This window comes from Gallus gallus, chromosome 21 (assembly GCF_016699485.2).
Source record: "Gallus gallus isolate bGalGal1 chromosome 21, bGalGal1.mat.broiler.GRCg7b, whole genome shotgun sequence".
NCBI classification, from domain to species: Eukaryota; Metazoa; Chordata; class Aves; order Galliformes; family Phasianidae; genus Gallus; species Gallus gallus.
Window position 1 is genome coordinate 1,312,850 of NC_052552.1, and position 12,571 is coordinate 1,325,420.

At 45.6% G+C, this 12,571-nt stretch overlaps 1 protein-coding gene across 2 annotated transcripts in view; it reads right to left on the reverse strand.

Annotated features, from left to right (window-relative positions):
• Nucleotides 1-12,571, reverse strand: part of PRDM16 (PR/SET domain 16) — a 398,575-nt gene that overhangs the window by 283,402 nt on the left and 102,602 nt on the right. For both annotated transcript variants that reach the window (XM_025142614.3, XM_004947378.5), the window contains exon 7: nucleotides 5,715-5,794. The gene's annotated coding sequence lies outside the window, so the exon portion shown is untranslated. The remainder of the gene's footprint in view (nucleotides 1-5,714; nucleotides 5,795-12,571) is intronic.

The window sequence follows — 12,571 nt, forward strand, 5'->3', positions numbered from 1 at the left end:
CAGCTGCCACGAGTCACAGAGCTCGGGCAGGGCAGCGCTGCCTGCAGCACACGGGGAGCACAGTGCCCTTCCAGCTCTCCCATACGGAGCCCACAGGCTGAGGCACACACACTGCACTGGGAGTTATTTTTCCAGAAGTTGCTCTGAAACAATCATGAGCCCCCAGAATGCATCACACAGATGTGTCTTCACATCCTTCCCTGCTTTTATTCTTTTAATAAACGCTGATATTATGACTTTTGATAAAGCAAATCTATTTACAGTCACTGCATCAGCTGAATACAGACCTCCTTTGACGAAACTAAACCTTCCTTTGATCACACCTATAGGCAGAAAGACACTTAGAGGGAGCCCAAAGTGAGCTTTTTTTCCTGATGAGATGCAGAAAGAGCAGCAAAAGACATCCAGTCCTTCCCTTCCTGCGTTCGTTTCCTGGCTTAGCGGGCGCTCAGTCCTGCAGTTTCCCTGCGGTGTGCAGCAGATATGATTGCAGCAGAGCCAAGAGGCGGTGAGAGCCACCTGAGCAGAGCAGTGAGGAATGGTGTGTCATTCTCAGATAGGGTGTTTGCAGAATTGGTGCTGGTGGGTTTTTCAATCAGATATTCCTGGTTTTTAGCAAGAACAAAGTGCAACCAGAAGATTTGCCTCTCCAACCCTCTCTCCCAGCTCCTTTTTATCTACTTTGTCATTTGCTTTTGAATGAAGGCAGAGAACAGAATCATGGAATGAAAGTAAAAGGAAGGAAGAAATGGGTCTCCCACAAAACAAATGCTTCCGAGTTTTGGGCGCATGCTAAAAACGAACAAAATCCATTCTTTCCGTGATGAAACTTTCTGCTTTGTAGAAAAGTGCAATTTTTTCATTGAGATAAGCATTTATATTCACAGAGAACAGACTTTTCCACGGCCCATTCTCTCTGGCTCTATCAGCTGCTGCCCTCTGGGGCTGGAAATGCCTGCTCTCCCCATGCAGGGCAGGGGTACCCTTTCCCTTGGGGCTCACGGTGCCCCAGTGCCCGCCCAGCAGTTCCTTGAGCAGCCTGAGCCTATAGAAACCTCAGCTTTGCAGACCTGCACGTTTTTTTCCTGCAGATAACATCAGGATGAAGAACACAGCAGTCACAAAGAACGCGCTAACATCTCTTCTGTAACACAGAAGTCAGCCCCATTTCCACAAGCCGTAAAAGTCCATCAACCTCCAGTGGCCAAGGAAACATAGCTACTTATTTTCTGACTGCTTTATTCTCCAGACCAATTTTCCTCAATGCTGAAGAAAAAAAATGAGCGGCAGATTGTCCAGTTTATGACTGGATGGCTGGCAACAGAAATCCTATTTCCAAACTGACCCCTGCTTTCCAGCATGGCATTCATTAATTCCACAGTCTCACATTTCTAGGAAGATGTCAGTCATGTATGTGATTTTTCTATCAGCTATTAATGCCAGATCACAAGGTGAGAAAGCAGGGGTTTTAATCTCAAGACCCTCAGGAGATGGAGCTGAATACATTTGGTGTGAGCCATGTGTCTGGAAATGTCAAGGACAAATATTTTTAAAGTAAGGAGTGTTCATATCCATGTGTAATCTTAAGTACTACAGAAGTGATCCAAAACACAGCCCTTTCCTCCTTGTTATGATTGTTCAGCTGTAGCCAGCATATAACTGCAGCTTCCCAGGAATTAGCTAGGCATCTCTGCACTTAGGAACTTGCATATTTATACCGAGCAACACTTTAAGGCTCTCCTAAAGGCTCTGCCCGTGACAGGATGTTTAGCTTTCTATTTGCAGAAAGGAAAAGTTTTATTGTAAAAGTTCCCCGTCTGTCTCCAAGAACTGTCTGTCCCTGCATTCTGAATGCCCCAGCAGTTCCTCACCCCAGCACTCTGTGTTGCTCCTCATCAGGCTCTATTCCTGCGCTCTGCAAAAAGGCACCACGTTTATGACAAGCAGACCGGGAGGAACAACAGGCACTTCCAGCAGCAGCAACCTGCCTTGCCGGCCTGCAGCATCAGCAGGACACCTCTTTCATGTACCATTGGTCCCCGCTGCAATCAAGGAATGGTATCTAACTAACGAAGTACTGCCAGCGGTCACTCATCTGCCCTTTGTGCGCCGTCACTCATTTTCTTTCTGTGAGCCTACATTCAAGTTCAAGACTAAAGGGTGTACAAATCGTCAGTCTTCCTACTGATGTGCACCAGGTGTGCTCATTTCTGCGTTACCACTCAGAAAAGTGAGAAAGAAAAATTTCTGAAGAACCAGTGGTGGTGGGGAACCCTTCTGAATTCTTTTCCTAGATAGCTCTACTGCTTGAAATACAGATCCGAGCCTGCTTTTGGCTGCTAACTGCCACATAACATATTATCCTACTTACTGCATACAGTTCTGAACATCTTGTATCTGGAAGCAACAAGGGAGAAGGCTCCTTTATCAAGTCAATCTCAAATCTCATTATGTTCCCCTACAACAGTTTCCGTAAACATTCAGCAATTTTCAGTGTCTGAGTTGCACAGCTGAAGAGGTGCATAAACAGGCTCCACTGAAATGTGAAGATGACTGATAATGTACTAACATTGAGACCCCTTGCTGTGATTATTACCCCCTGAGTGCTCCTTACAGAATGTGCCTCTTATCTCACACTGACAACGCTAATAGAATATGCATAGCCCTATTAGCATACAAGATAATAGCACCCTGGAGGGGACAGAGCCATAAAACTTTAAGTAGAAATCAAAACAGAAGGAGGAAGAAAAAGGGAACATTGTCACAAGGAAAAAAAAAAAGGAGGAAAAAAAAAGAGCCCGAGGGCAAATTTTGCAGCAGAAAACACACGTAGTCATAATTCTTGTTCCAGTCACCACGCGAATGGTAATAGTCCTTAGTCCCATGAATACTATCAGTGCCACGTTTGCTGTGAAACATTAATTGAGATAATGTTCCCCTTTCGGATGCAGCAGGGAGTCGTATGTCAAATTGTACCACAACAAAATTATGGCAACATCTGCAAGGAATACACAACAGCACTCGGGGCGCCCCGCACTGGGGAAGCCCATGTGGGCCTTTGCCTTTGCAGATGGCATCTGCAGGAGCTGCAAGGAGAGCCGGGCAGCTGCTCCCGCAGGCACACACACATACCTGTAGCTCACTGCTCCTCAGCCACTGCAGCTGAAAACTCTGCAGGTTGGCCGTGTTATCTCTCGACCCTCCTTCAGGCACTGGATAAAGCCTCACACGGCTCTTTGAACGCCAAGGCCTTTCTTTAGTCACGTCTGCCCGGTGCATTCACATTTGTTCCATGTAACCGTCCATTGTGGCAGACCTTTCACTGCTCACCCATGGCTGGCAGACAGCCACGCATTCATATGCTTTCCATCTTACAGCAATAGCCAAAGTAAATCTTTCAGTGCTTGGCACAAGAGTGTGAATTCAATAAAAAAGGCTTCAAACACGTTTGAGATGGCTTGTCTCTAAACAAACGAGGAACAGTGAGCTTTTCTAATGCTCATTGTGGTTCAGTTCCTGCCTGCAGCTAAATGCAGATAACCCCCAGCAGCACTGACAACCCCGTCTGGTACACCAGTCACCTGTCAAGTGGGCACGCCAGTGCCCACACATCCAGCTCAGAGGGCTGCAGAGAAGTGACCTGCTCCTTACCGGGAGCTTCAACAGGGACAATCAAAGGTCCTTGCTGGCTTCTTTGTGAGACGTGAAACGTTGCAATATTAGCACTGAATGCGCAGACCCCGGGGTAACCGCTCTGCGCTTTTTCCCTTACAGAAAGATGGTGTCAGGAGGTAACAAGCACCGGATCCCTGCGGTGCATTTTGAAGCATCGTGCAAAGTTTTCTGGGATTCTTCATAGCATTCACTGTGGTTTCTATAGAGCTAAACTCTTTGTGAAGTGGCTTTGTGTTGCAAAGTTTTTGCAGCTTGTGGGAGTCTGCTGCACTTCATTTTGGTTGATGGTATTTTATGCTGCTGGTTTCAGCAATTAGAACACAGTTGGAAAAGACTCCAGTAAAGAAAATCCAGCCATTTTAGAAAAGGAAAGTGAAGAGGAGGTTATAGGAAAGACTCCTGAATGCACCCCTGTAGTGTCTATGTGTTTAAGCAAGCATGCATCCTCTCCACCCACGTTATCACAGGGAAAGCAGGTCATCCCACAAACACGTATGCTTCTCCGGGACACGGAATGGTGGTTCCTATCAATTAACCACAGCTGAGGAGTGCCTGCAGACGTGGGAGTAATGTTTTGTGCATTAAGTGATTAGCAACTACCTGCTTTAAGTTGTTTTGGTATTAAAAATAAAAGAAGAATCTAAAGATGCTAAAAGCTTGGCAATAAAAGGATTGGATGTATCACAACGTGACAATGGAAACAGAAGAACAGAGCAAAGCTTGTGCTTTCAAGAGGAAAATTACTCCCGTGTCAGCTTTGATCTGTAACTTTTTACTACATCTCCTCACTTTCATATCTCCCTGCAGTGAGGCCCAGCCCGTGTTTGGGTCTTGCCACACTCACAGACTGAATCGCGCCTCAGTTCAGCACTGCACCCAAACACAGACTTCTTTCTAAAAGTTTAACCTACAGATGTCAAGGTTTTGCTTGTGGCCATTTCCTGGCTAGAACAGTGGAAAATCTCCCAGTAAAAACGTGTTAGTTGTGTATTACTTACGTATTCATCAGAGAAGAATAGATGCTCAGCACAGCAAGGCTCTGTGCACGCGAGGGAGAAACACAGCGCATGTGTGCACTTCAGAAAGACAGAGTGGGACAGCCAGGAATACCAGGCAGCTCGTTTCAACAGCAGCAGCACTCATTTAATGCATAAGCAATTATTCCAGAATAAATAAGTATCTTTTTTCCCTGTGCTAAGGCATAACTTTTATTTAGCTGACATTATCTCCAAGGATCCTTAGCAGCCCAGGACACAGCGAAGTAATACAGTGCAGTCTGGATGCTGTTATGTATTTATTAAGTTGTATCAGGGCCCATTTAGTAGCAGCTCTGCAGTTTATCAAGTAAATATCGAATGCCAAATACAAAAGAGAAGAAAATAGCAACATAAAAAATTTATCTTTGGGGGGAGGAGAGGGAGAAAGAGAGAGAGAATGGTGCTGATAATGTGATTGTGCCTTCAGCAATAGTGGCTAATATCCTTTTGCAAGGGGTGCGGTGTAAAAATATTCCAGAGCTGGGGGAGGAGAAGCAAAGAGAGGGGAGCAGAGCTGTTGTTTGTTTGTTTTAAAGTGTATTCTGGTTGCAGGCTAGGTCAGCGGGTGGCCAGACTGAGAAAATGAGTCCCCCGGGCTGTAATAATTGTAACTGTCAGGGAAAAAAAGTCAAGGTCTTACATAGCAGTGGTCTGCTCTGACTTCTGACCATGGAGAAATATATATGAAAACTACTGCCTGGGGCACTATGGGAAGAAACCAAGAGGTTTTAACTCCTGGTGGCTTGTGCTTATGAATTGGAAACCTCATTTTGCACCTTGGTGGTTTGTATCTTTATGATTGTTTTCATTTGCAGTATAAATGAAGCTAGAGATCCTCCTCTCCTTATGCCTACATCTGTGGTGCAATGAACACCTACTACTAAGCCAGCTTTGTATTTCTGAGTACCAAACAGCATGGACACTGATAACTGATCTTTTAACAGTGAATATTCACAAGGAGAATTTGAATCTACTTCTATGTGCAGCATGCTCATTACTCACCAGAGAGCTCCAGAGCTGCCTGCGATGGGTTCCTCCAGAGCTGCACACAGGGAACTTCACTGACATCGCCAGAAATACTCCTAATATAAAAACAAAGCAAGAGACAGGTAAGAGGCCGAAAAAGTTAAACCATGCAAGAACAAATCACGTAAACAGGAGGAACAAAAGAAGCCATACATTTGTCTTCTTTTTTTTTTCCATTTGTTTTGCATTTGTTTTTGTTTTTAATTACACAGCCATGGACTAGCAGGTGAGACTGGTCAGGCTCTTCATGAATCATCGACCTGATCCTTTCTTAAATAAAGTGTGGGAGCTTTCATAAAAAGTTTGCTAACAAACCTGAGCCCAGAGCATTTTGGTTATTCATTATCAAGTGGAATAGAAAATATTTATACACGTAGCAAAACCCCAAATAAACCATACGAACACCAAGCAGCAATTACTCTCAGTTTGATCATGACAGCAGCATCCCAGGTGTTGCTGGTAAATGAGGATAACTAATGCTGGAAGGTGATTTACTCGTTGGAAGCCACCACAGTAGTGCGCTGGGTAACTTTTATGGGCCCCATCTGCACTTTCCCCACTTTCCTTACAGCCTGCCTGCGTCTTGTGAAGGAAGTACAGCACACAGAATGGAGACAGAGAGAGCAGTAAATGTCTGTAGTAAGGGAATGAGCTCCGTAGAGCAGACAGGAATGAGTATGAGGAGAGAACACAGCCATGGCATTTGTGCCTTTTGGGGTTACACAAACAGCTCCCCTGCTTTGCCTCCCAGTAGCCTCAAATCTCAGTAATTCAGACTTCAATGCATTTTACAGAGAGGCAGCAGAAAGAAGGGACTCGGCTTGCAAAAAGGAGGACACAAATACCAGAGCCTCAGGACAGTCCTTTCCCTCTGCAAGGAGCAGTGCTGGAAGAGCACGGCAGAGACTGAAAGCCCAGCATGAAACGCAGAGCAGAACAAGAGCTAAGGACGTCCAGTGTTAAGAACTTCTTTGAGTTTGTCTCTTCACCAGCAGCCTTCTTCCCTGCTAATGAGGTTTTGGTGTTCCCCCTCTGTGAAGACACCCCAAGTGCTGCGGTGAGCAGCGTGGCGGTGAGGTTCGTGCTAAGCAAAGTGCACCAAAGCACCTGCAGTGCCTCCGGGTTGCTGCTTTAAAGACAGGAGCAGGAGTGGGAGGCTCAGCTCCCATGGGATGCAGGCGATGCTGAGCCCTGCAGAGCCTCTCTCTTGCTGATGCTCAGCCTGAAACAGGCACAGGGCTCCCCGTGCCCCTGCATTCCCAGAGCACCGCTGTGCCCAGCAGGGACAGCCTCAGCCCTGTGCTCAGCCCTCACTGCCCGGCCAAGCAAATGATTGCTCACACGGGTTCTATTTTAAGGTGAAGGTGGTACGTGTGGAAGATCTCAATGTCACCACAAAGCAGGGAGGGAGGCTGCGAGGAAGAGGAAGGCAGAAACCTTCACAACTAATGTCAATTTTCTGCATCAAATATTTTGATAATTAAACAAAGCTGATCAAGAGAGGAAAACAGCATGTCTCCAGAGCTCCGGAAGCAGAGGCCCATTAAATAGAAGAGTCAGAAAGTGCCAGAGGCGGCAGCCTCAGATTAATGGCACTCCAGTAATAGATTTTCCCAGGCACAGTCACACAGGAGACAACTACTGTGTAGCCAGAGCAGCGAGGAGGCCGTTAAAGCCACAGTAACATTAAATCACCTGGTACCAGGGGCGAGGGATGGATGGGAGAGCATGGGCTGGAAGGTGCGGGGAGCAGCTTGCTTGCAGACAGCAGGACCTCTGCAGCAGGGGAAGCAGCAGCTCGGAGGTACAGTACACACAGACAGACCGCCAGCAGTGCCAGCAGGGAGGCAAAGATCTCTGCCCCAAACGCCCAATACCTGAGCAAATGTCTCTTCCCAGAGTGGAGCAGCATGCACTGAGCACTGCAGTGCTGGGTTTTGCTGAGCCTGGCCATGTGTTGCTTCGGTTGCTCTTCTTTTCTTAATCAAGTGCTGGCTGTATCTCTACTAGTTCTCCGTTACTTTCAGGGCGTTAAAAACACCGTTTCGAATTTGTTTAAATGCATCTAAACTTCAGGGAAGGAATGGGAAGGCAAGTAATGAGGTGGGGAGGCAGCCCTGCTTCCTTATCCCATCGGTTTTATCTCAGCAGTGTTTGAACTGATCCTCCTTGAAATGGCCATCTTGTCTAAATCATTTCTATCCACTTTTATAATACAATAACAACAGAAACAAGGGCTTCTTCCAAGCCAGGCTGGCATGGATTAGAGTCCACTAGGAGAGCACTTTGCTCCCAGCTGGGGTGGATGGAAACCAGATGAAGTGGCTGAAAATCGGAAACAACTTTTTAGACGTACTTGAATCCCGATAGGATCACATCACAGGGATGGGTTAAATTTGTGATCTTATCTAGGATTTTCGTTTGTAACCAATCCCAGGCCCACTGGCTATCACTCACTACGAGCTTATGATTTCCCTGTGCTAACAAGGAAAAGTTGGGACATCAAACTCTGATATTAGCAGATAGGATCAGAACTGGAACGCCGCGCAAAGAACGAAGCAAGTGACACCCCAAAGCAAAGGACAGCTCTGCAGGATGTGAGTTTCAGCCTTTGTCCGTTTTGGCCCATGCTGCACACATGGACTGCGGTGTGTGCAGAGAACTCCAGTTTCCAGGCAGAAAGATTTTGGGATAAAAGCTAACAAAACAAATTAAAACGGAACACCCTGAGATCAAAGTACAGCTTCAGCATGGAAGTTATGTATCTTTAGTCATGCATACGCAGTGGGGTATGCACCAAAATGCACTGATTTCCTTGTTTGTTCCTAGTTATAACATCTAGACACAGTGTATGTCCTTAACAGGTGACTTTTCAGTAGCAAATAAGCACCAAAGGATTGGGAAGGCACAAGAACACCACTGCTGAGCATTCTGCACAGCCCTGCAGACAGTGAGCAGTTCCAACTCCACGTGGAATCGCTTTCTTCTCTTCTTTGCAGGGCTCTGAGTCTAACAGTGTGACAAATCTGTTAATGTTTCAGCAGGCAATCTGACATTTGTACATCCCCTTCAGTCATTTTCCATATGGAATTGGAAGTGGTTTTTTTTTGCAAACAGTCTGTTGATTTTTTTTAATAGAAGCATAAAAACATTGTTCAAAATGGGAAAGTTTCAACCAAGACATTCAGATTGTTTCAAAAATCAGAATTATTGGGCAATCACTGTGAGTTTTGTAAAGAAGAAAACTACATCTACTGCAGCAGTGGAATAGATAGGTTCAGAGCAGAGGAGGTTAAGCACTCTGCCTATGATCACTCCAGCTAGAAGGTGAACTATGAGCCCCAAGCTCCAAGCCCAATCCTTTCTCATAAATACTTGGATACACTCAGGTGTGCGTTTGGTCCATGAGCTCACAATCAACCCTATGCAAGCAGCAGCCCGTGGTGTAATGAGCCCCCCAAAGCAAACACCACTGCAGCAGGGAAATAGCTAGGGCCAGGCTCTTTTATTGTGTACAAATCATATCCATAAATCAAGAATGACTCATCTGAAGTTATTGGTGTTGCTGTGCTTTAGAATGAATGGATCAGAATCTGGTCCACACATTTCACACATTTCTGAGAATCAACATTTGTAACTGTATCAGTAGCCTGGAATGTCTCCTAATTGGCACCAAATGTGAAACAGCTCATTACCTGGGTAGGCAAATAGCTCTAGAGAGATGTCAGAAACTGAATGTAAAGTACGCATAGGAACATAAAGAGCAAACAAGTTCCATGCACAGATAGGAACTGAGGTGTAACAAGCATGAAATAATAGCTATAAAATTTTATGTATGTACACGAATTCCAATATTACTTCATCCAAATTGATGCTTACATTTAAGGTGTGTGCTGTTTTCCTCTCTGTGTGATAAAATTATTACTCATAAAATCCATATTTGTGTTGTACAAATATCTTGCAAATTTGTACCACTGTACATTGATGGTGTGGAAATTTATGGGCATGTGGGATCTTTTGAACCTATGAGACAGTGAACAGCTTACAAACCAGCTGTGGAAATACTGTGTTACCCACAAGCTTTGTCACTCAGCAATACAGGTGTGCACTTTGGGGCTGATGTCCTTCGTGCAACCCAATAGAAGACCTAGGTTGAGACCTGCAAAGGAACTTGAGAATGGTGCCCGCAGGATGCTGAAAGCCCAGCATCAGGCAACCATCTTCTTTCTTAATCTTCAGAATAGAAAGTGCTTGAGGATCCCAGTGTTTATTCAAGCAAATAAAGTTAATAAATACTGTTAAAATGTTACTAGAGTTTTGCTGCTCTGTTTGAGATTTGTACCCTCCAGTCCCAATGCTGGCTGGGGAAAGGAAGTGCTATTAACTAATGCAGGAAATAAATCCTGCTTTGTCTGCAGCAAATGTGGCTCCTGGACATTCCTGCCAACAACAAACCGTGAGTCTGAATGATGCTGCAACTGCAAGGAGAGCAGAGATGTTCCCTTCCTGCTGGCAGAGCGCTCAGGGTCAGACTGATAGCAGCAGAGGGATAGCAGAACCCCATGCTGCTGGATGGACAGCCCAGGGGCTGGGATGGAGGAGCAGAGGGAGGCAATGCTCTGGGTGGGTACCTCACCTTTGGAGATGGGCAGTGCTGCTACAAGAGAAATCCACTCCTGAATTGGCCCTACAATTTATTTTGTTCTTTGAAGAAAACTCTGTCTTGGCATTTTAGGCAGGGCCTTGGTGATTTACAGCACGGAGTGACATTTCAAAACAGATAATGTGGGTAATGAATTATTTGCTGATCCAAACCAACAATTGGACATACTTACTTTTCATGGATTTAATCTTTGCCAAGGCGTTAGCTAGCAAGCATGAAATATCACTTTTTGAAGGCATTCTGTTGCATTTATGCAGTGTACAATTACATTAGGCAGCTTTATGACACATTGACTCGGTCGAGTGTGATGCAATGTAATACAACCAAAGTAATACGAGCTTTTAAATGCAACATGATGGCAAAAATCCATCTCAGATCTGATCTTTGTTTCATTTCAGATGCCAACTGTCATAATTCACAGGGAGTCAAATCCTTCTGGTTTCGCTCACGTGGGCTCCATCAAAGCCAGAGGGATGTGCCCACATCAGCGCGGAAGCAGCGTTCACTCAAACTGAACAAGCAAACAAATGGGCTGTGCTCACCAGCACACATCCCTTAGGCTGGAGCCCAGAGAGCTCCACATTCGCTGCAATTCCTTTTCAAGCAAAGATACGCACAGGAGGCAGAGCTGGCAAATAAGAGCACAGTACCTCTGAATTCTATCTTGCTGGCCAGGAGCTTGGCCCACTGAGTGTCCCTGCTTGCACAGAGGATGCAGCTGTGAACAGGCTGGCTGCTTTAAGGACCCCATCAGCATCTCCTCATCAAATGCTGCACAAGAAGTAGTATCCAAATCTTGAGAACAAGTAACACACAATAACTGTTTCAGTGATTTCCTACGAGCAGTGCCCTGTACTGGAATGGCAGCGATCCCAGCAGGCAGACTCGGGGCAGGGTTAGGGTTGGATCCTTGCACTGTTGCTCTCCTTTTCCCCACAAGAAGCACTTCAGTCTGCTCCTGCACGGCCGGGATCGGACAGTAGACAGCAATGTGTCCATTCCAATTTTGGTTCTGATCCTGGGATATTTCCAACTCTCTCCATATCCTTGATAGATAATGGTTTAATAAGCGATCTGTTTTTTATTTAAAGGGTCGGTAGTAAAACCCAGATCACATTTCTCACTTGGTGGGTTAAAAAACCGCTTACGCTCATTTCTGCAATGTAAAACGACACTATATCAAATCAAACATTTCCAGATGTGGCCAGCTTGTGTATGGAAGTGCAAGAGCAGCGAGCCTTTATAGACAAGCTTCCCAGGTTTTTTTAATAGGATTGGAACCCCACCTACTGGCAAAGACTGTTATAGGGATGTCAGGACAAGAACACATACAGGGCTCATTCCTGGACTGGAACGACAAACCTGCAGAGAGGTTCCTAAACATCTGCTCTCACTTCCATGCAAGCTGAGTGCCACTGGAGCCAATATGGGCAACTCAGTGCTCAGCTCTTGTAAAATCCTAAGGGCCCCAAAACCCACACCTCACCTTGCTCCATCTCTTTCATTATTTCAGCACTGAGCCAGAAGGTCCCAGGCATTGCTTCCACTGCAGCACAAAGTGCTGGTTCTGCGTGTCTGACATGAATCTGTGGCTCAATGTGGGAATCTGCCGTTAGGGGGAAGGTTCTCTTCTGCTCCTCAGAACTACCAGTCCCACTACTTAGATCATCACTATGGGCTTAGGTCTCAAAATAAAGAGTTCCTTAATGCTAGCCCTTAAATTCCCATTGCAAAACACAAGACAGCATCCAGTCCTGAAACAAGCTGCATGGTGGGACTGGCTCCTTGACACTCCTTTCTTTTGCTCTTACCCATTATGAAGTAGAGTCCAGCCAACATCTACATGGCAATGACACACAAGGAAAAAGTCCAGATGCTGCCTGACAAAGGGGAGAGAGATTGGGCTATTTGTAGTATCTGGCATATGCACCAGGCATGTCCAAATACGAAGAAAAAAATGTCTCTATCTTGGGCCAAAGTTCTAAGAAGAAAAAAAAAAGAGGTTTTCAGGATGTGAGTCAGAAAGTCCTGGAAGGGTTCGCCTTGACGAAGTAATGATAACGGAAGGGTAAGTGAAAGCGTGGAGCTAGCTGGTGAGATAAGGCTGAGGTGGACACATATGCTTCCTGCCCACAAGAAGGGAAACAAGGCAAGCCAAGTCTGAACGTGC